The following is a 27,748-nucleotide window of genomic DNA, read 5'->3' on the forward strand; positions in this document are numbered from 1 at the left end:
CTTCCTGGTGTCTCCCGGCACCTGCCCTTCTCCCGCCCCGGGGGCGGGCTGCCGCCGCCCTCTGCAGCTGAGTCCGTGCAGTTCCTCACCTGCCTTCTCTGCTCACCGTTGTGTGCTAGCAATCGGAGGACACTTGGCGCCCGGAGCGACAAGGGCCTCCCCCACAGATACCTCATTTTGGGAAAGAAGTGAGCAATTTATTGAGTCTTAAAAAATATAAAGGCATAGTTCCCCTTAATCTATCAGGCTCCCAGCTCTAAAGAATATATCTAGTATCGCGGGGTGGGGCTGCGCTTAAAAACGCAGACGCTTTGGTTTTAGTACCAGCAACGTTAAAAATCTTGTATCTTGTGTGAGTGAATGTGTATCCCTTGTGATCAGTTATTTGCATTTGCAGTTACACCTTCATTCGGCTAATTGCTGTCTTGATTTGAATCCAGGTTCTAGAATGTACTAGCTCCGAAACCTCAGGCAAGTTAATTGTTTCTGTGCTTCATTTTCCTAATCCACAAAGTGGCAATAGAAGAATTTATCTCTTTAGGTTTTGTCTGGAGGATTAAAACCGTTAATACTTAGAGCTGTGCCTGGTAAATGGTAAGCCTTTATATTAAGATCTGGACCCGTTCTGCGCTTTGAAGTGTATGACCTATAGCAGATGTAGGCATTCTATAAGTAACACATAAAGGTGTATGGTAAATTCTAGAGGCGAAAACACTCCCAAAATATTTTAGGTCTGATTATTTAATTTTGAGGTAATTTCTGAAAGGGCTAGAGGAGAAAGTGACATTTAAATTGTGTTTGGTGAATGATAGTATTTTAACTGGCCAGCCTCTTGGGGGTGGTGCATTCGGGATGGCTTGATCAAAGGCTCAAAAAGCCCAAGTGTATTTGGAAAACTGTAAGCAACGTTTGTGTAGATGAGTTGTAGAAATATCTATAGACAGAAAGGCTGACACCACATCGTGGAAACAGTAAACACTAGCATATTAATTAGAATATTTTTTCCCTTAAGTAACAACCAATTCCAAGTGGCTGAAATAATAAGGAATTCATTATTTTACACTCCTCAGGTTGGTTAACCTGGAGGTTAACTTGGGGGCTCAGCACATTATCAACAACACATTTTTTCCCCTACCTTGCCACTCTGTCACCTGGGTTGTTGGCTTCAACAAGGTAGTAATAGAAGTATCGTCTCTTTAGTCTTTATTGGAAGAGCAAAACCCCCTCGTAAACTCCCAACTGACCAGAATTACATCATACTGATTTAAGCTTAGGATCTATATAAGACCACCATATTTGGATTAGACCAGGTAACCAGTCTTTCTAGGCCTCCAAGAAACACTTGGCCAGGGAGGAGAAGAACAAATTCTGTTAGAAGGATGTTGGGGCAGAATAGAATGGGTATTGAGTGGGTAACCAATAGTGCTATACCAGCCACAGTGGGCTTCATGAAGAAATTGATAGCCACTATAGGTTCTTGTACAAGTTGTTGTTTTTTTTTTTTTTTTTTTTAGATGGAGTCTGGCTCTGTGGCCAGGCTGGAGTGCAGTGGTGCGATCTTGGCTCACTGCAACCTTTGCCTCTCCGGTTCAAGTGATTCTCCTGCCTCAGCCTCCTGAGTAGCTGGGACTACAGGCGCGTGCCACCCCGTGCAGCTAATTTTTGTATTTTTAGTAGAGGTGGGGTTTCACCATGTTGGCCAGGATGGTCTTGTTCTCTTGACCTCGTGATCTGCCCTCCTCAGCCTCCCAAAGTGTTGAGATTACAGGCGTGAGCCACTGTGCCTGGCCTGTACAAGTTTTTATCCACAGCCTGTTTCTTTTCTTGTACTTTCTCCCAAGGTAGTCCCATTTCACAGCTGTAATTTCTCGTACCACCTATATACTCAGGGCAGCAAAGGATGTATCTCTAACCTAGACTTCTCCCTCAAGTGACAGTCCTGGATATCTGACTATTTTGTGGACAACTCTTGGATGATCTGAAACTGAATGATTCATTCCGCAAATAGTTATGAGTATCTAGTATATGCCAAGCATTGTTGTTTTCTTGTCCCTCATCCCCACTCCCCTGGTGTTAGTGGGGATATAGCAGTGAAAAACAAAACCAAACAACAGATTAAAACTCCTGCCTTGACAGAATTTATGTTCTAGTGGAGGAGTCATACAAACAAGAAAAGTGAGTACATTATGTGTGTTAGATAATTATAATAGCTAAGGCGAAATAAAACAGCAAAGAAGGCTAGGTGCTAGGGACATGGGAGACCTAGCAATTTTATAGTGGTCAGAGAAGGCTTCATTGAGAAGGTGACGTGCAAGTAAAGACATGAAGGAGGTGAAGAAATGAAACTTGAGACTAATTGTCACAGCATTCCAGGTCAAGGAAGCAGCCAATTCCTAGTTCTAAGGCAGGAAGCCGTGTTTGGGATGGGAATAAGAGTGAGTGGAGCAGAGTGAGCACAAGGAGGAGCATTTGGAGATGAAGTCAGAGGCAGGGCCACGCGCCTTGTTGTAGGTCAGTGAAAGGATTTTAGGTTTTACTCTAGGGTTAAAAGTCCCTAAAGGGTTTAGAGTAGAAGCTTGACGTAGTTTGATTTTAAAAATTTGTTTTTTCTAGTTGCTTGATTGAGAATAGACTGAAGTGGGGCAAAGGCAGAAGCAGACAGACCAGATAGGAAGTTGCTCCCAATAAGGCTGGTGAGAGGGTAGCTTGGATCTGGTGTAGGTATGGTGCTCGGGCCCGAGAGGTGCAGGGAGTCAGTGCCGAGGCCATGTCCGGGGGCAGACTGCCTCACTTTTGGTGGAGCTTGGTTCTGGATCTGGGCCAAAAGTGGTGGGAAGATCCCAGCTCAGTTTTGAAGATAGAACAGACTGGACGTGATGTGGTGCACGAGAGAAAGAAAGGCATAAGAGATGAACCTAAGGTTTCTGATTAAACGTTAGAGATTGTCTAGGAAAAAAATCACATAGAGGCTCTGGCAAAATAAATAAATAAATAAATAAAAAATAAATGAATAAATTGCATAGAGACTGTGGCTGATGTTGTCTTTCCCCAGAAAGGATTTAATTTTATTCTGGCAAGCAATTAGAGTAGGAACAGATGACTTTTTTTTTTTTTTTTTGAGGTGGAGTTTTGCTCTTGTTGCCCAGGCTGGAGTACAATGGCACCATCTTGGCTCACTGCAGCCTCCACCTCCCGGGTTCAAGCAATTCTCCTGTCTCAGCCTCCCAAGTAGCTGGGATTACAGGTGTGCACCACCATGCCCGGCCAATTTTGTATTTTTTTAGTAGAGACTAGGTTTCACCATGTTGATCAGGCTGGTCTTGAACTCCTGACCTCAAGTGATCCACCTGCGTCGGCCTCCTAAAGTACTGGGATTACAGGCGTGAGCCCCTGCGCCCGGCCTCAGATGACCTTTAATCAGGGATTCAGACTTTGTGAGGGCTGATCATTTTCTGGTTTGGCCTTATCCCAGAGCTAGGCCTTTCTGTTCTTTCTCAACATGAACATCTGTGGTATTTAACAGGTCCCCATCTTTGGGTGACCTTGAACTCCAATTTTTGTACTCCCAGCTCTGTGAGACTGTTGAAATGTACACTTAGCATTTTAGCTATTTAGCAACTGTTTGGTTTCTTGATTTCCAGTGCCTTTACAGCTTAGAATTCAGCAAATGCCTCAAGGATAAAAGGCAAACTAAATGTCAGACTGGCTTCTCTATAATCCTCCTTTCTTTGGGATTTTATCCCTTCAAGTCCTGTCAGCAGTTTTCAACTCCAATTTTTTATCTCCCCATATCTGAAAGGTCCCTGACACCTCCAGGTCACTGCTTTCTGCTCGCCATAAATGCCCTGCACAAAACTCAGCAAATGACCCAATAAGAAAAAGCAGTGGAGAAGTTCTGTATCACTTTATGCATCTGTCTTCCTGGGATCGCAGTCTGTCATGTCTTGACCATCTTGGTTGCTCTCCAGTGTCTTCAAACAGCCTGTGTAGTTTTTGTTATGTGTGCTTTTTTAAATGTTCAGCTTTTATGCTTATTCCCATGAGAGGACTGGTTTAATTTAAACTATTCAATTATAGCTAGAGGCCACGATAAGGTTGTTGACTAGAGTATCTAGAAGAATGGAGTTGCCATTTAGTGATACAGGGAACGCTGGGAAGGATCCATTATTGGAGTGAGCATTAGCAGCTTGGTCTGGGGCACATCAACCTTAGAAGGCATGTTAGTCATCGAAGTGGAGATGTTGAGTAGACAGTTGGACATGGAAGTCTAGAGTTTCAGGAGATTGGTCTGGGTTACAGAAGTGGATTTTTGAATCAACAGCCATGAGACTTGATAAGATTACCAAGGGAGTGTAGAGAGATAAGGCCTTGAGCGTTCCAATATTTGGAGTTTGGAAAGATGAGGAATAATCAGCAAAGGAGACTGCAAAAGAGGGCCAACAAAATGGTAGAAAATGCAGACAGCCTGGTCACCTGGGAGTTAAGTAATGAAAGTGTTTCAAGGAGAGGGGAGTAATCAGCTATATCTAATGCTATACATGTGCTAAGCAAGATAAGAACATTGGATCTAGCAACATAGAGGTCACCGGTGATCTGAAAAAAGGCAACTTTCATGAAGTTGTAGAAGAGAAAGTTCAGTTATAATGGATCCTGAAGAGAGTGGCAGAGGAGCGATTTATGACTCAAGGAAAGAAAAAACAAATGGGCCAGTAGTTAAAGGGAAATTGAGTCAAGAAAAGGTTCAATATTTTTTAATGGTAGAATTGACCATATGTGTATATGTTTCTAGAAGTGATTCAGGAGAGAGGGTGGAATGGATGGTGTGGGATGGAGGGAAGAATTGGTGGAATGATGTTGGCAAAAAGGAATAGGCTTTTGTGCATAAGTTGAGGGATTGGCCTTGCCTAGAAACATGGACAATTCGTCTGTAGTAAGAAGAGAAAAGGTAGATCTATGACCACAGATATAGTCAGATAATCATTTTAAAGTTCTTTAATCAATAGGTGTTTCTGATGTATAGCAGGCAGTAAGCTAAGCACTTTACATACCTGATTTCATTTAGTTATTATAACAATCCCAGTCTAACAATGAGGTAGATTCTGATATTATTCCCATTTAATTTGCAAGGAACTGAAATTTAGAGAAGTCAAAATAACTTACCAAAGTCATATAGCAAGCGAGCGACAGGACCAAGACTTAAGCCCTTGACTGCTGGACTCTAGAACTTACGCAAGAAAGCATCAGCTTATGATGTTCATTGTCCTCCCACTCCCAGATCCCCCATTTCTTGCCCCTTTTGCTTATTCCCTCTCCCCTCATTCTCCATATCCCAATAATCACCAAGTCCTGTCCATTTTACTTCCTCAGTGTTTCTTGCTTCTGGATCCTCTTTTTTGTATCCTTCCTATTCCTACCAGCCTTTGACTTCATCATTCTGACCTCATGTAGTCTAAATTAAATCATCTATGGAACCAAACAATAATCAAACAGAAAGGCATCCTTGATCATGCTGGCTCCATAACCCACTGCCTAATGAGTTCAAGTTTCTTAAACTATGCTATAAGCCTGCCACTACCTGGTTACTGCGTATTTTTCGAATTTCACATCTCACTGATTTGTCTTGTACTTTTTTCTCAGCAGAGCTGAGCGCTTGCAGTCCCACTGCATGAACTATCAGGTTTCCACACTGTGTTTGTGCTTTATGATTTTTCCTTGTCTCTTTTCCTGGATTTTTTTTTCTACTCCTCTTTTAAACCTCAGCTCCTGTTGTTTTCTCCAGGAAGGCATTTCTTTTTTTTTGAGACAGAGTTTCACTTCCTGTTGCCCAGGCTGGAGTGCAATGGTGCTATCTTGGCTCACTGCAACCTCTGCCTCCCAGGTTCAAGCGATTCTCCTGTCTCAGCCTCCCAAGTAGCCGGGATTACGGGCATGTGCCACCACACCTGGCTAATTTTGTATTTTTAGTAGAGACAGGATTTCTCCATGTTGGTCAGGCTGATCTCGATCACCCAACTTCAGGTGATCCACCCGCCTTGGCCTCCCAAAGTGCTGGGATTCCAGGCATGAGCCACAGCGCCCGGCCAGGAGGGCATTTCTGATGCCTCTAACTTGGGTTCATATAGTCTGCAGTCACAACGCCATCTTTTACTTGCTACATGGCTTTTATAATGATTTGCTAACATGTGTGCTTCTACTAGGCCATGAGTTCCTTGAGGGTAGGGATCATGTTCCATTTGTATTTGTAGTGCTACCATATTACTTAATGTTTGGTTATAATAGTTTTTTGAATGAGTGAATAGCAGGGGTATACAATTTATCCAAGAAAAGCAGCAGCATATTTTCCATTTAAGTGTGCAAAAAGTGAGTGAAAGGCTATGGTTTCAGAAATGTTTTTAAGTATAGGTAAATGTATTAGTCTGTTACCACATTGCTATAAAGAAATACCTGAGGCTGGGTCATTTATAAAGAAAAGCTGTTTAATTGGCTCATGGTTCTGCAGGCTGTACAGGAAGTATGGCGGCATCTGTTTCTGGAGAGGCCTCAGGAAGCTCCCAGTCATAGTGGAAGGCAAAGGAGAAGTGAGGTGTCTTACATGGCAGGAGCAGGAGCAAGAGGGAGAAGGAGAGGTGCTCCATGCCTTTGAACAATCAGATCTTGGCCGGGCGCAGTGGCTCACACCTGTAATCCCAGCACTTTGGGAGGCCGAGGCGGGAAGATCCTCTGAGGTCAGGAGTTCGAAACCAGCCTGGCCAGCATGGTGAAACCCTGTCTCTACTAAAAATACAAAAATTATCCGGGCATGGTGGTGTGTGCCTGTAATCCCAGGTACTTGGGAGGCTGAAGCAGGAGAATCACTTGGACCTGGGAGGCAGAGGTTGCAGTGAACCGAGATCATGCCACTGCACTCCAGCCTGGGCAACAGAGTGAGAGTCTGCTTCAAAGAAAACGAAACAAAGCAAAATAAAAAAACCCAGATCTCGCAAGAATTCATTCACTATCCTGAGGACAGTATCAAGTAGATGGCACTAAACCATTCATGAAAAACACCTCCATGATCCAATCACCTCCTGCCAGGCCCACATCCAACATTGGGAATTACACTTTGGCATGAGATTTGGGTGAGGACACAGATCCAAACCACATCAGTAAGAGAATGCAAGGGAGAACTTATGATAGTTCATTATTCGACAGACACTAAGCACCTTCCTTGTACTGAGCTGTATTATAAGAGCTTGGGATAGATGAAGCTTTTGTCCTACTGTAGGGAAGTAGATAATAGGCAAATAAACCAAAAAAGAAAAAAAGAAAATTTCATGGAATGATAAAAGCTTCGGTGAAAACAAAACACTTTGTGGTGGTGGTGGGGGGCATGAGTGGCTGCCTTCAGTTAAGTAGCAGAAAAGGCCTGAGAAGGTAACATCTAACTAGAGACCTTGTGACATAAGAAGCAGCGAACCACATGAAGTTCTGGGGGAGCTGCCCAGGCAGAGAGCGGTGGCTAGTGCACTGTTTCTAAGGAAGGAACAAGCTTGTATGTTTAAGGAAGGCCAGCGTGGCTAGAACACGGAACGCCAGGGAAGAGTGGTTAGACGTGAGCTTTTAGAGCATTTTGAGGAAGCTGGGGGCAAATTGGAGGGCTTTGTAGAATGGAGGAGGAGTTGGGATTATGGGGAGCCATTCAAGGGTTTTAAGAAAGGATATCATCTGAGTTATATTTTAAAAAGATCACTGATTGCTATGTGAAGAATGGATTGTAAGAGGTGAAGATTAAGTTACTAGTTAGGAAGGTGCTGAGTAGGTTAATGAGAGGCTCTGGCTTGAATTAGGGTGATAGTAGGGAAAATGGAGAGAAGAGGCACATTTGGGAGCTTTAGGAGAATGAACTAAGTCCTTATTCCTCTACTCCTCACTGCCACTTACTAATAGTGAGTAGTGGAGAACTACAGAATGACTGCTAAGATTTTGGCTTTACTAAACTGACAGGATGATCACGTTATTTACTGCGATGCAGTCAATTGTTGGAAAGGGTAGGAAACCAAGAGTTTTGTTTTGGACAGATGCTATTGGACATCCAAATACATATGTCACATTGGCAGATTAGAGATGTGAGTCTGAAGTTCAGTGGAACTAGAGATATAAATTTGGTACTCATGAGCACTTAGATGGCTTTAAAAAATTTTAAAGGAGAAGGGAAACTGATTTTGCCAAATCCAAGGGTTTCAGGAACAGTGTGTTCAACCTGGTCAGATATCACTGAGAGGTTGAGAAAGATGAGACTTGAGAAGTAATCGCTGGGTTTGCCAACCTGGAAGTCATCTGTGAACTTGACAGTCACACAGATGCTTTGAAGAGGAGGAGACTGAAGCCCATATAGAATGATTGAGGAGAGAATCTAGTTACAGAGGCGGAGTTGCAACCCTAGGTTATTCTTTCCAAAAGTTTTGCTCTTGTCTTAACTTCTTAGTGAAGTGCATGAAGCCTTTGGACATCTCTGAAAATGGGTAGCAGTAGAACATGAATTAATAAGCTTTTGCCACAAGGTGTCACTAATTCTTCATTAGCTTCTAGTAAGTGAAATAATTGCAGCCCAGGTATACCTTGTATTAGGGAAATATTATTTTTAAAAATCACATTTACAAAGTAGGCCAACTCGGCCCGGCACGGTGGCTTATGCCTGTAATCCTAGCACTTTGGGAGGCTGAGGCAGGCAGATCACCTGAGGTCAGGAGTTCAAGACCAGCCTGGGCAACATGGTGAAACACCATCTCTACAAAAATTAGCCAGACATGGTGGCAGGCACCTGTAATCCCAGCTATTCGGGAGGCTGAGGTGGTAGAATTCCTTGAACCCAGGAGGCAGAGGTTGCAGTGAGCCAAGATTGCGCCATTGCACTCCAGCCTGAGCGACAGACAGAAAGAGACCCAGTCTCAAAACAAAAACAAAAACAAAAGCGAAACAAAGTAGGCCAACTAGAAGGCAGTTACTTACATGGTGGAAAGGTTTCCTTTCAAAAGACAGTCTCTAGTATGTTTAACAAGTGTGCATAGCCGTCAAGTGGTGCATGGAATACTGGGCTGGCAATCAGAAGACCAGAGTTCTGGGTGTAGAGTATTGGATTTGGAGTCAGAAGCTTTGAGTTCGTCTCCTGTTTTGTTCTCACTAGCTATGTGACCTCATGCAAAACCTAAATTATTCTTTGTCTTATTTTGTTGTTGTTATTTTAAAACGATAGATAGTAAATGCTGTTCTAGCCATCTCAAGCAATTATTTTTGCATACCAAAAGAGATAATGTGTGTAACAATTTAGAAAATTGTGAAGTGCTATGTAAACATAAGATTTAAAAAATTTTATAAAAATTATTTATACCGAACTTTACAGCAATATAGGTATTATGTAAAGCAGTTGTATTAGTGAGAACCCCGGGTTGCATAAGGGAGAAGTCCAGTTTGAATTTGCTTGGCAAAAGGGCATGTTTTGAAGTTTATGGGGTGGTTCCTGTGCCTTCAGGGATGGCAGCATTGTGGGTGGGCTTTAGGCATTGCTGGAATCGGAGATTGGAATGACGGCAGCATATGTACCCTTCATTCCCCTTTGCTTCTATCTGATGCCTTTATTTTCTCTGGCCCAAACTTACTTCCTCTACCTTGTGGGGAGCATTTTGATATTATGATTGTAGGGCACCTGCATGACAACATCCTATAGCTTGAGAAGGTAAGAAGCTGGGGCTGGAGAAGTAGATGTAGAATTACCTTGATTTTGATGAAGAGAATAAGAATTTTGAATTTATGAAAGCCATTGTCAGTTAATGCTAACCTTCCAGTTTTGAAAAATAAAACTCACATACTCTGAAACAGTTTAATATCCTTGAGTCTGCATGTCTTTGCTCGCCCGCCCGCCTGCCTGCCTGCCTTCCTTTCCTTCCTTCCTTCCTTCCTTCCTTCCTTCCTTCCTTCCTTCCTTCCTTCCCTCCCTCCCTCCCTCCCTCCCTCCCTCTCTGCCTCCCTCTCTCCCTCCCTCTCTCTCTCTCTTTCTTTCTTTTCTCTCTCTCTTTCTTTTACCCTTCCCTTCCCTTCTTCTTTCCTTCCCTTCTTCTTCCCTTCCCTTCCCGACAGGGTCTCACTCTGTCACCCAGGCTGGAGTGTAGTGATTCAAAATCATGACTCACTGCAGTCTTAACGTCCTGGGCTCAAGCCATCCTCCTGCCTCAGCCTCCAGAATAGCTGAGACTACAGGTAGTTGCCACTATGCCCAGCTAATTTTTCTATTTTAAATTTTATTTTGTTTCATTTTTTTCCAGTTTTAAATAGTTAAAAAATTAGCCAGGCATGGTGGCGGGTGCCTGTAGTCCCAGCTACTCAGGAGGCTGAGGCAGGAGAATGGCGTGCACCCGGGAGGCGGAGCTTGCAGTGAGCTCAGATCTCGCCATTGCACTCCAGCCTGGGCGACAGAGCGAGACTCTGTCTCAAAAAAAAAAAAAAAAAAAAAAAAAAGTTTATTCAAGAAAAAGCTGGAAGTGGCCCATTCAGGAGGAAAAGACTCCAGAGAAACAGGGTCAGTGCTCCAAAGGTCAAAGGTAAGTTCTTAATTATAGAGGCAGAAAACAAAGACATTAACAGGATTACAAAATTTTCTATACAAGGTTGGTTTAAGATGAAACTCTAATATATAGGACATAAATAAGACTTCTAAAGTATGTTCTAAGAACACCTGCCAAAATTATCAAAATTATGTCATTGTCCCTGGGATTCATTTAAAATGACAGGGCTGGGGACTCCTGGTTTAAAGTGGCATTGACTGAAGTTGGAATTTCTTTCAATTCTAACTAAATACCCATGGCAGTGGGACAGGGCATGTCCCATTTCTGTCTAGAGGAGCACAGTAGATGGAAATGGGAGGGAGCTGGGAGGTGGTCTTTGCAGTCTGTTTTTTAGCTTGAAGAGGAGATTGACAGCACCCAGGTAGATAGAAAGTGAGGCCAAGGACAATATGATGTGTGTCTGTTGGTGGGCACCAGGTCTGGATCTATTCTATTCCTTGGAGGAGGAGGTAAGGAGAAACATAAAATCTGCGAAAAAATGCTGTCAAGTAGGAGGAAGGGAACACACATTTGAATAATCAGAGGAAGACAGAGCTCTAAAAATGAAACTCATTGGTATCCGTAAAGATGCTGTTTGGTACCACCTTTGAATAAAACCGTGCAGAGAATTCTTAAGATGCAAAAAGACGGATGTGATTGAAAAAGACTGATATTGTAGGCAGAAATATTTTTTAATGCTTACCACATGCCAGCAATGGTGCTCGGGGCTGAGGATATAATGATGAATAAAATTGCCATGGTTCTTGTCCTCTCAGAATCTAGTGAGGTACCAGACAAGGGAACTGGCATTTCCAATTCCGTGTGAAATGCGTGATAATAGGGTTGGCAGGGCACAATAGAAGCACGAGGACTCCGAGCTATCCTTGGCGGTCATGGCAAGCTTCCTGCATGAAAGCTGGGGCTCAGAGCATATGAAGATGTAGGAGTTTGCCAAATGAAATGACAAGGTGGTGGAGAGTGTTTATGACCAAAGAATGCGGTGTGTGAAGCCCTAGAGGTGAGAAAAAACCCAAGATGTTGTTCAGGCACAGTGGCTCATGCCTGTAATCCCAGCACGTTGGGAGGCCAAGGCAGGAGAATTGCTTGAGCCCAGAAGTTTGAGACCAGACTGGGCAACATGGTGAAACACCATCTTTACAAAAAAATACAAAAATTAGCTGGGTGTGGTGACATGCGCCTGTAGTCCCAGCTACTTGGGAGACTGAGGCCAGAGGATCGGTTGAACTTGGGAGGTAGAGGCTGCAGTGTGCTGTGATCATGTCGCTGCACTCCAGCCTGGGTGACAGAGGGAGACCCTGTCTCCAAAAACAAATACAAATACAAAAACAAAACCCTAGAATGTTGAGGAATTGAGAGAAGTTCAATGTGTCTGAATCAGAGTATGAGGTAGGGAATATCAAGAGATAAGTGATTAAAAAGCAATTAAAGATGAATAATAGCATTTACATCCACATTAGAATGCTGTTGAATGTCAAATGAGGGATGTGAAGAACCACCTAAGGTATGTTCCCAGAATGCAGAGAAAAGGATTAAAAAATTGGCCCAGTGTGGGAGATGAGAGCTATCTAGGGGAGAGAAGAATGATTCAATGCAAGAATATTAGGTATTCCTATGGGAAAATAGAAGCAACAACCAAAGACCTAATTAAACAAGTGTTTCTTGTGCTGAAAAGAACTTGAAGATGAAGATCAAAAGAATCCACCACAGGGCTGGGCACAGTGGCTCACGCCTGTAATCCCAACACTTTGGGAGGCTGAGGCAGGCGGATTGCTTGAGGTCAGGAGTTCGAGACCAGCCTGGCCAACATGGCAAAACCCTGTCTCTACTAAAAATACAAAAATTAGCCAGGTGTGGTGGCGGGCACCTGTCCCACTGCATGGGAGGCTGAGGCAGGAGAGAATTGCTCGAACCTAGGAGGTGGAGGTTGCAGTGAGCCAAGATTGCACCACTGCACTCCAGCCTGGGTGACAGAGCGAGACTCCATCTCAAAAAAAAAAAAAAAAAAAAAATCCACCACATTCCAAGAAAAAAGATTGACAACATTTTCACATTACAAAGATATAAGAAATAGACCATATGAGCATTCAGATAGAAAAAAGTAAGTTTCCTATGCAGGAACAAAAATCTCTCTGGCCATAGGCTTTTTTGTTTTTGTTTTTTTTTACAACACCCAAGATCAGAAGACAACGAAACCACATATAGTAGAGTTTTCAGGGGGAAATGTTGGGAACAACCTCATGCCCAACTAAGTCTATTGTCTTTCAAGGCAACAGCATATACTTTCAGATTTGCAAGGCCTGGTACCATAGACCTTCCCTTCCCTTCATTAACACATCTCAAAGATCTACTACCCGAAAGAGCATTCAAAATGAAGATCTCAGTAATCAGGAGATCATGATCCACAGGGACTTTAAGACCGGGGTTGTTCATGCTGGACCCACACACAGGTATTTGATTGGCCTCCATGTGGTCTGGTCAGTTCTGTGGCCACGGGCTGCAGTTTGGCCTGCAAGAACCTCCTTGAGCTGCTCCTCTTAAGGTCTCCATAATTTCCCGGAAAGTGGATTTCTTGTACCACGTGCTTTTTACCTCATGTTTCAGAAGAAATGTCGTGATTGATGATCACATGAAACTGATTTGGCTCCAGGGTCTGTTAATATTGGCCAAACTATTTACATGGTTGAGAGCCAATGCTAAGAAGAACCAAACACTTCCCCTTTCTCGAAACCAGAGCTGTGTAGTGCATCGTATTCATCATTAGCATCATCAAGAGCCTCACATGTTTTCTGTGTCTTTTTTTTTTTTATTTATTTTTTTAAGAGACAGTCTCGCTTTGTTGCCCAGGGTCTGCTTTTGAAATCCTGGACTCAAGTAATCCTTCCGCCTTAGTCTTCCAAAGTGCTGGGATTACAGGCGTGAGCCAGTGTGCCCAGCCGTTGTCTGCATCTTTAAGACTTTAATGTTTACCTGATTTCTCTGGCTTTTAACTGGGAAAGAATAGTAAAAGGTCTAAGCAGCCACTGCATCAGAAAGCTTCAGTTCATACTGTCCTCTACCTGGGACTTGTGAATGTCCCTATGTTACCTATGACTGGACTCAGTATATTCATTATGTTCATATAATGCAAATGTTTAGAAGTGAGGCTGACCTGTTTTTTTTATATTTTTTAAAGTAAAGCTCAGAATCAGAGAAATTATCATTTCCTTTTGATCTAAGAAGTTAGTGACTCACTTTAGTAAGAGAAATATTTTTAAAGGCACAGAAAAAAGACTAAGAATTATAATAATATAAGAATTAAAATATTTCTCACTAGAAATATTACAATATAACTATTGCTGGGTAATTAGCCCTCTGCCCACCTCTGAAATTACTGACTTAAACAATGTGTTTGGAACCTTCAGAAACTAAACCAATAGTGTATAAATACATATATTATAAGACCTTTATTATAGGCAATTTATTATGAGGAATTGGCTCATGGATTGTGGAAGATGAGAAGTCCCGGAGTCTGCCATCTGCAAGCTGGAGACCCGGGAAAGCTGGTGGTGTAGTTCCAGGCTGAGTCGAATGGCCTGAGAACCTGGGGCACTGATGGTTTAAGCCCCAGTTTGAGGGCAGGAGAAGACTGATGTCCCAGCTCAAGTAGTCAGGCAGAGGGAGCAAGTTCTACCTTTCCAGGCCTTTTGTTCTGGCCTGCAGTGGACTGGGGAAGGAACACTGGGGAAAGCAATCTGCTTTACTCAGTCTATGATTCCAGTGTTAATCTCATCCAAACACCTTTACAGACATACCCAGAATAAGGTTTATCTAAGTATTTAGGCATCTTGTGGTCTAGACATAAAATTAACCATCACAAACAACATGCATTTATTGTGCTCAAAGTTCTGTGGATCTGGAATTTCAACAGGGCACAGGAGGGAGGGTTTGTCTTTATTCCCTGGTGTCTGAGACCTCAGCTCAGTAAGACTCAAGCTGGGAATGACTTGGTAGCTGGGGGCTAGAAACATCTGGGAGCTCTTTCATTCCCCTGCCTGGTGCCTGGGTTGTCATGACTTGAATACTAGGATTACTGAGCAGAGCAGTCACCAGCTTGCCCAGATTCAGAGAAAGGGGGACGCAGACCCCAACCTCAATGAGCAGAGTAGCAAAAGAATTTCTGGCCATACTTTCCAAAACGACCTAGTAATAACTTGCTAACATCAGTTTTCTTTGGCTCACAGGATTTGGAATGGTGTTCTGTATTGAACTGTGTCCCCCCACCCCCTTCCAAATTCATATGTTGAAGTTCTAACCCCCACTACCTCAGAATGTGACTATTTGGAAATCGTGTATTAATTACTTAAGTTAGAATGAGGTCATACTGGAGTGGGGTGGGCCTCAAATCCAATATAACCAGTGTCCTTATAAGAAGGGGAAATTTGGATACAGATTTGCACACTGGGAGGACACCATGTGAAGATGAAGGGAGAGGTCAGGGTAATGTTCTGTCAACCAAGGGATGCCAGAGATTGCCAGTAAAACACCAGAAGCTAGCGGGGAGGTGTGGAACAGACCCTTCCCTCACAGACCTCAGAAGGAACCAACCAGCCCTGCCAACACCTTGATCTTGCACTTCTGGCCTTCAGAACTGTGAGACAAAAAATGTCTGTTGTTAAACCATGAAGTCTGTGGCACTTTGTTACGACAGCCCTCACCAACAAATACAGATGGTTTTAAGTTTTTTTATACTTTTCATATTTTTGACAGGGAACATGTATTTCTTTAATAATGAGAGAAATAGATTTGATTTAATGTTTTCAATTTCTTTGTTCCATAAAACATGAAAATATGCCAAAATCTTTCCATGGTTGTGTCTAGGTAATGTGACTACAGGTAATTTAAAAAATCCCATCTACTGAAAATGTTTTCTCTAATGAGTATGTGTCACCCTTATTATGGTGAGGAAAAGAAGGCTAGAAAAGCCGCCATGGGAAGTGGAAAGAGCACCTGCCCTGGGTCCCACTCCTCTGGGGAGTAGCTCTGAGTCCGGTTCCCAGTGTGTAACAGGGGGAGTCTTCCTCAGTGTTGGGAGAAGCAAATGCATGCATCTATTCAGACACACACGGAACCCTGGAATCCAGTGTCTGGTGCTGGGATCTGGTGAGCCGCACTTTGCCTCCATTCTCCACAGTGTGGTTTACATCCTGTGGCTGTGATTACGAGTGGTGGTGGAAGATGTCAGTACTTTAAGATATATATATATATATATATATATATATGTATATTTAATACATCTATATATAGATATATTATATTGATATATATTATATTATATCTATCTATATGATTATATATCACCTATATATAGATAATATATAGATATAGAGTTTTTTTATATATATAGATATGTATTATCTATCTATCCATCTATATGAGAGAGAGAGAGAGAGAGAGACAGAATCTTGCTCTGTCGCCCAGGCTGGAGTGCAGTGGTGTGATCATAGTTAATTGCAGCTTTAAACTCCCTGGGCTCATGCAATCCTCCCACCTCAGCCTCCTGAGTATCTGGGGCCACAGGAGCACACCACCATGCTTGGCTAATTTATTTATTTATTTATTTTGTAGAGACAGGGTCTCCCTTATGTTGCCCAGGCTGGCCTCAAACTCCTGGGCTGAAGTAATCCTCCTACCTTGGCCTCCTGAAGTGCTAGGGTTACAGGCATGAGCCACCATGCCCGGCCGCAAAAAGTATTTCAACCACAATCATGTCTCTTTTCATGCTGACTTACCTTGTTGAATGGCCCTGGAGTGGCCATGGGGATTTTAGGACTAGGCTAAGGGAAAGCTGACTTATGGGTATATTTAGTTTGATTTCAGTGAATGTCTTAGTCCATTTCAGCTGCTATAGCAAAATCCCGTAAACTGGGTGGCTTATAACAACAGAAATTTATTTGTCACAGTTCTGGAGGCTGGGAAGTCCAAGATCATAGCACCAGCAGATTTGGTGTCTGATGAGGGCCCCTTTCCTGGTTACAGATGGCACTTTCTCTCTATGTCCTCATGTGGTGGAAGAGGTGAGGGGTCTTTCTCAGGCCTTTTCCATAGGGCACTAATCCCACTCATGAGGGCCCCAGCCTCTTGACCTCATCACCACCCCCAAATGCCCCACCTCTTAATACCATCACCTCAGGGGTTAGGATTTCAACCTAGGAATCTTGAGGGAACCCAAACATTCAGGCCATAGCAATGGGATTTACTTATGTGCTTTGCAGTCACTTCCTTGAGTAGGTGAGTTACTCATAACTATCCTGGGGTGGGAGGGGCTTTCAAAGATAGTCCTACTGGCCACTGTGCCTACTCACCAGGCTTGTGACGTGTACTACAAGAGGAACACTTTTTGCAGAGCCTAACATTGTTAGTATGTAGGTAGTAGAGGAACATTTGAAATATATAGAACCAGCAGTCTGCAGATATTTTTCCAGATTTTATAGCTCCTATATGAAAAACACTTGACAGAGATTTCTCCAAATTTGACAGTAATTCTAAAAATTTACATGAGATTAACCATAATGAGTTGAGAAGCTGAAATAAATTATTCTAAGCTATTAATGTTGGAAAGAACTCCAAATTTTAGCCAAATTAAAGGAAAAACAACTTTTATTCTCACTATAGAAAATAATTTTAAATCTTTATTTTTTAGGAAAAAAGTGTTTTAAAAGAGCATGCAACTAAAAAAGATAGGAAAGGGAGCACTACCGAAATGTCCCAGGCAGTTAGTAAAAACGTTATTTCATATTTTGGTGAAAAATTTTGTTTGCTGTATTTGTCAGCCTTATTAAATTTATGCTTTTTTTTGTTCTAGATACATATTTGTGTTTATGATTAAATTTGCATTTGTAAGTTTGCCTTCTTTTTCTTGTAGAGAGGCTCCAAAATTATAAAAACACAGGGCCCCTCAAAATCTGAGTCGGACCTGAAGGAGCCTAGCTTTCAAATCGATCCTTGTTTTCCCACAAAGTTGTTATTTGAGTCTGACGCTACTATTTAGAATTGTAGGTTCTTTGTTTTTCCATTTCCTGCAGAAGAACTCAGATTCAGAAAAGCTATTTAACAATCATTTCCTTTTAACCTAAAAGGTTTCAGTGACTCTCTCTAGCAAGAGTTTGAGGGTGCATGCTGTTTACCTAGTCAGAGCAAAACCGTGATTCAGAGTATGAGAAAATGGCTCTCATTTTCCTAGGAAGTTTTCAATATAAAAACATGCTGTGCTTTTGAATGAAAAGTAAAATTTAAAGCCAATGGATGGAAATTTCTTGTAAGAAGATGTAAAAAACCCCTAGCTGTTTCTATTCTTGAAAATAAGAGTTGTTTTTTCACAGGGTCTAAGACTTGAATACATTTTTTCGAAATGAATTTGGCCTGTTGTATTAAGGCCTGTGATAATACGATTTCATTCCTTGGTGCAGCTCCTTGACTACCTTCCTTCTGTAGCCACTGTGCTTTAGTGTTTTAAAGTTAAAAAACTCAGGAAAAATAGTCTTGGGTCATAAAATTACATTTGCATATATGGGGTTTTAATTTGAAGCCAGGGGTTTCTTTGCCATTATCTCTGATCAAAGATAAGCTTCACTTATTTTGCTGAACCTATTCTGTGGTTTTAAAAATATTTCCTGTTGTAAAATATAACAGATCTGTTACAGAAAGAACATAAAGTAAGTATCCAGCCTAGAATATTTGTCCCCTTTCCCTTATGCTGGGATGGAGAGAAAGAGAAGAGCATGTCTTCAGAATACAGTAGCCTTATGTTAAAATGTCAACTCCATCTTTCATTAGCTGTGTGACCTTGGGCAAGTTACTTAGTCTTCTCATCTATTAAATCATGGGTATTAATATTCATCTTGTGAAGTTGTGAAAAAATACACGTTAAATTAAAAACAAGAAAACTACCAAAAAATCTTTTCCCATCTAGTTATAGTACCTGGCACAAAAAGGAACTAAGCAAACACTTAAAATAAGAGAAAGATAAGGCCTTAAGCCTACTCCTGAGGAATGTGGCATCTAGAAGATGGCAGAAAAGAAGGATCAAAGGGGTAGGGTTAAATTATGGAGCCTTTGAAGTTGGTAAATTTCGAAGGAATTGGTGGAAAGGAGTTGAGTGATTCTAGTTTGGAGAAAGTTTTATATAAAGCTGAGGAGTAAGTGATAAATTACATGTAGGGGACCACTGTTATATTTTCTTGGTTGAATTAAAGAGTGTAAGTTCATTTATTTCTTTATTCTTTTATTAATTCAACAAACGTGGTGAAATGTTTGACATATGCCAGGAAGTTTTTTTAGTACTGGAGAATACAAAGAGAAAGGAGACCCATTTCTCACCCTTAAAGAAGTTACAGTCTACTGGGAGGAGAGAAACAGGAAAAAATGGAAGATATTAAAATGTGGGGTACAAAAGAGAAAGGGAGGGAGGTGGGATCTGTGAGTTCTTTAGGTGTCAGAGGTAATTCTTGAGCTGAGGTGTCTGCATGGCTGCGAAGGTCCGGTGGCAGGGTGTGTGGACTGTGTAGACATTCTAGGTAGGGAACTGGAAAGAACGAAGTCCCAGGTGTACATCAGCTTTGCATGTGTGTGGGAGCTGCTCCAGGGTAACAGCATGCGGGGTCAGTGATGGAGGGCTGGCTTGCATGCATCAGTGCAAGCCTGTGAGGGGCCACGTCGGGGAATAATGACAGTGGCTGTGGGGCAGTGACTCCAAGAACAAATAGATGTACCCTAGGGCAGGGGTCCCCGATGCCTGGGCCACAGACCGGGTACTGGGTACTACTGCTCTAGGGGAAGGTCTGAAAGACCAGGTGAAAGGGTGGGATTTGAAAATTTTGGGAAACACGATGAAGGTGGGGTTTGGAATGTGAGGCTTCCAATTGTATATACTGCTCAAATTGCATGAGGAGGTGGCTCATGCCTGTAATCATGTAGCACTTTGGGCCCAGAAGTTCAAGACCAGCCTAGGCAACATGGCGAAACCCTGTCTGTATAAAAAATACAAAAAATGTAGCCGGGCGTGGTGGTGGACCCCTGTAGTCCCAGCTACTTGGCAGGCTGAGGTTGGAGGATTACCTGAGCCCGGGAGGTTGAGTCTGCAGTAGGTGCCAGATTGAGACTGTTTAAAAAAAATTGCCTGGGGAAGACAGCTGAGTCAAAGATATCAAATAAAAAGACATTTTATAAGCCTGGCCATTTGAAGATATAGGCTTAGACCAGTAGATTGTAATTTAAATTTTACCTTTTTATTTTCCAACTCTTTAATCTCTAGGAATAACTGGAAATTTTAAGAAGTTACTATCTCTGCTATGGGGATGGATAGTCAGACAGCAGTGTTCACAAATTACTCTTGAAACTTGATGCAAACAACCTGTTTAAAAACTGATGTAATGAGAGGAATTTCATGGATGCAAATGAACACCTGTGAAAATTCTTTGGCAAGAACTGCTTCATTTAGCAACACCAGGTTAGCAGTTTGAGAGAGGATCTTTTTTGGGTCTACATGCCCAAATTTAAAGATTGTTTTGCTACTTGAATCTGCCATAATGTTTGTTGAATAAATAATCTCTATCTTTGAGGGAGCTGTTGAATTTTTTTATAATCAAAATCCTGAAAGGAATACATTTAGATTGTATGCATCTCAATGTGCTCTGAGGCCTGTGGATGTTTGCTGTCCTTTTTAAAGAATTTAGGCATCTTAACTCTTGGCATGTAAAATTATTCTTAGGAACTGTATGGATGTAATTCAAGTGGAATACCACCTATACATTTGCCAGAAATCACAGATATATATATATATTTTTTTTTTTTTCTCATTTCTAGTAACAATAAAAATCCTGTAACTTTTTGCTACAGATGAAAATAACTGGGATCATGAATGAAATGACCAGATGGTTGCCCTATCACCTAACAGTGAAGGTGCCCTCGCTTGAAATGTTTCTGGTTTCTTTCTTTTTTTTTTGAGACGGAGTCTTGCTTTGTCACCCAGGCTAGAGTGCCTGGGATCTAGCTCACTGCAAGCTCCGCCTCCTGGGTTCACGCCATTCTCCTGCCTCAGCCTCCCTAGTAGCTGGGACTACAGGCGCCCGCCACCACGCCTGGCTCATTTTTTTTGTATTTTTATTAGAGACGGGGTTTCACCGTGTTAGCCAGGATAGTCTCAATCTCCTGACCTCGTGATCCACCCGCCTTGGCCTCCCAAAGTGCTGGGATTACAGGCATGAGCTGCTGCACCCTGCCGACATATTTCTGGTTTCTTAAGACTTTAATATATTGTTCTTAACATTTATTTGGGCTGTATTTGCATTTTTGGAAGCTGACCAGTTTCTACACATATCTAAATGCCTCCTTACATTTGACAGTACATTTAACATGCTAAAGTACTTTTCTTAGATATGATCACATTTTATCCTTGAAATCAGCCTATTGGGAGCCATGGACACCAGATCATTGTGGTGAGGACGCTGAACTCAGTGGTGCAGATACAGTGGTGAAGGAGACACACACCCTGTGGTATGGTGTGTGTCTCCTTCAGACCAACCAGACTCCTAACAGACCAACCCTGCCACAAATATAGCAAGTATAAACTGGACAAACTACCAAAAATAACTACCAAAGAGACCTGGGAAGTGAACAGATGCAGGCAGAGGGGAGTTGAATCTTGGAGGAGACTGTGAGTTTCCTGTTTTTCAGCCTTGTCCAAAAGATGGGCCATGGTCACAGAGTGTCTGGGAGTGGCTAAAACTCTCATAAAAGACTGCCACCTTTCTGGTCTAAGGAGTCAGGGGCTGGAGCCTGGGGCGATCATGGCCACGAGAGTGAGGGGAAAATCCCAGAGAGGACAGAGCCAGAGAAGGGGGGACCCAAATTCTGTATCTGAACTCTTCCCAAGTCTCTAGCCGACCTGTGAACCACATGCGCACAAACCAGATTCAAAGCCACTTGCAGCTAAGGTTTGGAGTACTGAATTGAGATTTGAATGGCCGCTCACCATGAGATACATGGAGTTTACAACCTTCAGTGTAACCAAGTCAATTGCTTGTTAAAGTATCAACAGCCTTGGAATGAATACAACAGAACTTAGAGTCTTGACTTATGAAACATCCACAATGTCCAAAACTACTCAAAATATGAAGGACCAGGAAAATGTGATGTATTGACAACAAAGAAGATAATAAAAAGAGGTCAATTTCAGATGACCGAAATGTTGAAACTATTAGTCAAGGAATTTAAAGCAGCTATTATGCTCAATAGAGTGAAAAAAATGCTCCTAATAAGTGAGAAGATAGGAAATTTTAGGAGAGAAATGTAAAATATATAAAGAAAATATATAAAAAATGGACATTTCAGAACTGACAAATGCAATACATGAAATAAAAAATTTGCTGGTTGGGCTCTAATAGCATAATGGAGACAGAGAGGAAAGAACCAGTGAATTTGAAGACAGAGCAATAGAAATTGTCCCATCTAAAGAAGGAGGAGGAGGAGGAGGGGAAAAGGGAACGTAGAGAGCCTCAGGAATGTGTAGCACAATATAAAAAAAGCTGACATTATGGATAGTTAAAAGTATCAGGAAGAGAGGAGAAAAAGAATGAGATGGCAAACATTTGAAAAAATAGTGTCTGAAAACATCCTAAATTTAATAAGATGTTTACATTTTCTGATTGGATAAGCTTTGTGAATCCCAAACAGGATAAATACAAACAAACTAGACACATCATAGTCAAACTACTGAAAACAAACAAACAAACAAAAAAACCAGAGGAATCTTAAAAGCAGTAAATAAAAATGACACATTATATATAGGAGAATAATGATTTCAATGGTTGTAGACTTCTCAGCAGAAATTATAGAAGTCAGGGACAGTGGAATGAAATTGTTGAAGTGCTTAAAGAAAAAACTGTCAGCTTAGAAATCTCTGTCTATCAAAAATACCCTTCAAGAATGAAAGCAAAATGAAGACATCTTCAGATATCAGAAAACTAAGAGAACTCATCGCCAGAAGACCTGCACTTCCAGAAGCTAAAGAAAGTTGTACAGACTGAAGGGAAATGATATAAGAAAAGGAATAAAAAGCATAAAAGATTATAAATATTGGAGTAAACATCAAAGACCAATTTTCCTCTTAATTTCTTTCATATATGCACAACTGTATAAAGGACATACTATAATATTGACTTAAGGTTTATATCACATACAGATAGATTATATGGCAGCTATGGCATAAAAGAAGGTGGCATTGTTGGTGGTGTGGCTGGGGAGGGTAAATGGACCAATAAAATTGCCAGTAGACTGAGAAGTTAAGGGATTATATTATAGTCTCTAGAGGAGCTTCTAAGAAATCATGCAAAAGACTAAAAGACCAATAGGTAAGTTAAAATGAAATTATAAAAATATTCACTTAATCCAAAAGAGTACAGGAAAGGGAGAACAAGATGGACTAACAGCAGAGGAGACAAACATAAAGCAAATAATAAAACAATACAGCATAACCAATTAGTTTTATCCCAGGAATTCAAGGTTTGTTTAACATTAGAAAATCATTATAACTCACCATATTAACAGAATAAAGGAGAAAAACCATCTGATCATTTTCATATGTAGATAAAAATATGACAAAATTTGATATCCATTTATAAGAAAAATTCTCACCAAACTGAGACTATGAAAGACTTCTTCAACTTCATAAAAAGCATCTATGAAAAACCTACAGTGAGCCTTATACTTAACGGTGAAATATTAAATGATATTCTACCAAAGTCAGAAAAAAGGCAGATGTGCTCATTTTTTTTTTTTTACCACTTCTACTCAGTATTGAATTGGAGCTTCTAGCCACTGCAATAAAGAATGATAAAATGATAAAGATCAGAAAGAAGGAAGCAAAATCATCCTTATTTTCAGGCAATATGATTGTTTACATGTGATTGTTTTGTACATCCTAAGGATCTACAAAATAATTAGAAGTAGCATATTATTCCATTCTCACACTGCTATAAAGAACTACCTGAAACTGGGTCATCTTTGAAGAAAAGAGTCTTAATTGACTCACAGTTCCACAGGCTGTACAGGAGGCATGGCTGGGGAGGCCTCAGGAAACTTAAAATCGTGGCAGAAGGTGACAGGGATGCCAGCATGTCTTCACATGGTGGCAGGTGAGAGAGGGAACGAAAGGGGAGGTGCTACACACTTTTAAAAGAAGCAGATCTCATGAGAATTCCATCACAAGACAGCACTAGAAGGATGGTGCTAAACCATTAGAAACCACCCTTATGATTCAATCACCTCTCACCAGGCCCCACCTCCAACACTCATCATCACAATTCAACATGAGATTTGGGTAAGGACACAGAACCAAACCATATCATTTTGCACCTGGCCTTTACCGAATGTCATGTCCTTTTCACGTTTCAAAAAACAATTATGCCTTCCCGACAATCCTCCAAATTCTTAACTCATTCTAGAATTAACTCAAAAGTCCCAGTCCAAAGTCTCATCTGAGACAAGGCAAATACCCTCTGCCTATGAGCCTGTAAAATAAGTTAGTTACTTCCAAGATACAGTGAGGGTACAGGCATTGAGTAAATGCTCCCATTCCAAAAGGGAGAAATTGGCCAAAACAAAGGGGCTATAGGCCTCTTGCAAGCAAAGCCCAGGAAGGCAGTCATTAAATCTCCAAGCTCCAAAATACTCTCCTTTGACTCCATGTCTCACATCCAAGGCACACTGATGCAAGAGGTGGGCTCCCAAGGCCTTGGGCAGCTCTGCCTCTGTGGCTTTGCAGGGTACAACCCCCACAGCTGCTTTCATGGGCTGGGATTGAGTGCCTGCAGCTTTTTCAGGTGCACAGTGCATGCTGTCAGTGGATCTATCATCCTGGGGTCTGGAGGATGGTGGCTGTCTTCTCACAGCTCCATTAGGCAGTGCCCCAGTGGGAACTTGGTGGGAGCTCCAACCCCACATTTCACCTTCACACTGCCCTTGTAGAGGTTCTCCATGAGGGATCCAGTCCTGCAGCAGACTTCTGCCTGGACATCCAGGTGTTTCCATACATCCTCTGAAATCTAGGCAGAGGCTCCCAAATCTCAACTCTTGCCCTTTGCGTACCCCGCAGGCCCAACAACACAGGGAAGCCATCAAGACTTGGGGCTTACACCCTCTGAAGCAATGACCTGAGCTGTACTGTGGCCCCTTTTAGCCATGGCTGAAACTGGAGCAGCTGGGATGCAGGGCACCATGTCCCAAGGCTGCACAGAGCAGTAAGGCCCTGGACCTGGCCCACGAAACCATTTCTCCCTCCTAGGCCTCTAGGCCTGTAATAGGAGGGTCTGCTGTGAAGGTCTCTGAAATGTCTTAGAGGCATTTTCCCCATTGTCTTGACTATTAACATTTGGCTCCTTTTTACTTATGTAAATTTCTGCAGATGGCTTGAATTACTTCCCAGAAAATAGGTTTTTCTTTTCTACTACATGGCAGGCCGAAAATTTTCCAAGCTTTTATACTCTGCTTCCCTTTAAAATATAAGTTCCAATACCAGACCACCTCTTTGTGAATGCATATGAGCATATGCTGTTAGAAGCAGCCATATCACTTCTTGAATGCTTTGCTGCGTTGAAATTTCTTCCACCAGATACTCTAAATAATCTCTCTCAAGTTCAAAGTTTCACAGATCCCTAGAGCAGAGGCACAATGCCACCAGTCTCGTTGCTGAAGCATAGCAAGAATGACCTTTGCTCCACTTCCCAATAAGTTCCTCATCTCCATCTAAGACCTCCTTAGTCTGGACTTCATTGTCATATCTCACTATCAATATTTTGGTCAAAACCATTCAACAAGTCTCTAGGAAGTTCCAAACTTTCCCTCATCTTCCTGTCTTCTTCTGAGCCTTCCAAACCATTCCAACCTCTGCCCATCCAAAGCTGCTTCCACATTTTCAGGTATCTTTAGCAATGCCCCACTTCTCTGATACCAATTTCCTGTATTAGTCCATTCTCACACTGCTATAAAGAACTATCTGGACTGGGTAATCTATGAAGAAAAGAGGTTTAATTGACTCACAGTTCTGCAGGCTGTACAGGAGGCATGGCTGGGGAGGCCTCAGAAAACTTACAATCATGGCAGAAGGTGAAGGGGAAGCCAGCACATCTTCACATGATGGCAGGTAAGAAAGAGTGAAAGGGGAGGTGCTACACACTTTTAAAAGAAGCAGATCCCATGAGAATTCCATCTTGAGATAGCAGTAGGGAGATGGTGCTAAACCATTAGAAACCACCCCCATGATCCAATCACCTCCCTCCAAGCCCCACCACCAACACTCAGGGTCACAATTCAACATGAGGTTTGGGTGGGGACACAGAGCCCCCAGCCACATCAAGTAGTAAGTAAATACGGCAAAGTATATAAAATTAAAATAGAAAATTCTGTTTTCTTTTTTAAATTTTACAGACAGGGTCTTGCTCTGTTTACCCAGGCTGGAGTGCAGTGGCACAATTATAGCTCATTGCAGCCTCAAACTCTTTGGCTCAAGCGATCCTCCCACCTCAGCCTCCTAAGTATCTGGGACTACAGGCATGTGTCACCACTGGAAAATGAATTGAAAAACAATTTCATTTATAATAGGTTCAAAAATAAAATAGTACATTTAATAACAAATGTACACAGGTGTATATCTACATTTAGGTGTACACATTTAGATGTACACCTGTTACAACAGATGTACAAAGCAACATAGTGTATTATTAAACTTTTAGATTTTTGCTTATGGGAGAAATAGTGTCTTCGTGTAGTTTAGTTTTTTTTAAAAATGAGTGAACTTGTGTATCTTTTCAAAAGTTAAAGAGCCATTTGCTTTTTAAAAAAAAAAAAAATTTTAAAATAGAGAGGAGGTCTCACTATGTTGCTCAGGCTGGCCTCTTAACTTCTGGGCTCAAGCTATCTGCCCACCTCAGCCTTCTAAAGTGCTGGGATGATAGGCATGAGCCACCATGCCCAGTTCCATTTGCTTTTCTTTTTCTTTGTATTGGCTCTTCATATCCCTTGTACATTTCTTATTGAGTTTTGTTCTTTCCCTTATCTTTTTACAGGAACTTTATATGTTATAAAAGTTAGCCCCAAGAATGAAATTGTGTCCTTTGCCAAAACATGGATGGAGGCCGTTATCCTAAGTGAATTAATGCAGGAACGGAAAGGCAAATACTGCATGTTCTCACTGATAAGTGGGAGCTAAACTAAAAGGCATACAGAGTGGTACTGTGGACATTGGAGACTCAGAATGGGGAAGGCTAGGAGGGAGGTAAGGGATGAAAAAGTACCTATTGGGTACAATGTACACTACTTGGGTGATGATGGGTCCACTAAAATCCCAGATTTAACCACTGTACAATTCATCCATGTAACCAAAACCCACCCTAAAGCTATTAAATGAAACCAAATTAGCTCTGTTTCTGTTAGATGAGATGCAAATATTTTTCCAAGTTTGTCCTTTGTCTTTTGACTTTGTTTATGGTGTTTCACTCATGCAGATGATTTTTATTTTTATGTTTTTAACTTGTCATTATTTTCTTTCATGTCTTCTGGGTTTTAAGTCATGTTATCAAGGCTTTCCCACTCTGATATTATAAATAAAGTTTCCCTCATTTCTCTTAGAGCTTTGATTCTTTCACTTCCTACATTTAACCTTCCACCTATCCAGAATTTCCCCTAGCATAAATTGATACGGTCCCAATATTCCTTTTTTTTTTTTCCCAAATGGCCACTCATTTATACCAACACCATTTATTGAATCATGTTTATAGTCCCCACTGATTTGAAATGCCAGCTTTACATACCAAAGTCCTGTATGCATTTGCCTCCGTTCTGTTCGGTAGGTCTATTCAAGCTCCAGTTCCCAAAAGTGTTGAGTGTCGCTTAAAATCTAGAAGGGCTGGTTTCTAGTTTTCCATCATTGCTCCTCTTTTCTAGAGTCCTCTGTCCTATTAGGGCTTATTGATTCTTTAATATGATTTATGGATTCAGTTTTCTTTAGTTCTAGTGAGCAACAAAAACCAAGAAAAAAAATCAAAAAACTCCTTCCTGTCTGTCTGTCTTTCTTTCTTTCTTTCTTTCTTTCTTTCTTTCTTTCTTTCTTTCTTTCTTTC

At 41.6% G+C, this 27,748-nt stretch overlaps 1 long non-coding RNA gene across 1 annotated transcript in view; it reads left to right on the forward strand.

Annotated features, from left to right (window-relative positions):
• The first annotated feature begins 18 nt into the window (after positions 1 to 18).
• The window catches only part of LOC129476065 (uncharacterized), a 48,733-nt gene continuing 21,003 nt past the window's right edge, over positions 19 to 27,748 (forward strand). The window contains exon 1 of the long non-coding RNA XR_008654879.1: positions 19 to 188. This is a non-coding gene — a long non-coding RNA (uncharacterized lncRNA). The remainder of the gene's footprint in view (positions 189 to 27,748) is intronic.

The sequence above is a fragment of the Symphalangus syndactylus genome, chromosome 2 (assembly GCF_028878055.3).
Source record: "Symphalangus syndactylus isolate Jambi chromosome 2, NHGRI_mSymSyn1-v2.1_pri, whole genome shotgun sequence".
NCBI lineage: Eukaryota > Metazoa > Chordata > Mammalia > Primates > Hylobatidae > Symphalangus > Symphalangus syndactylus.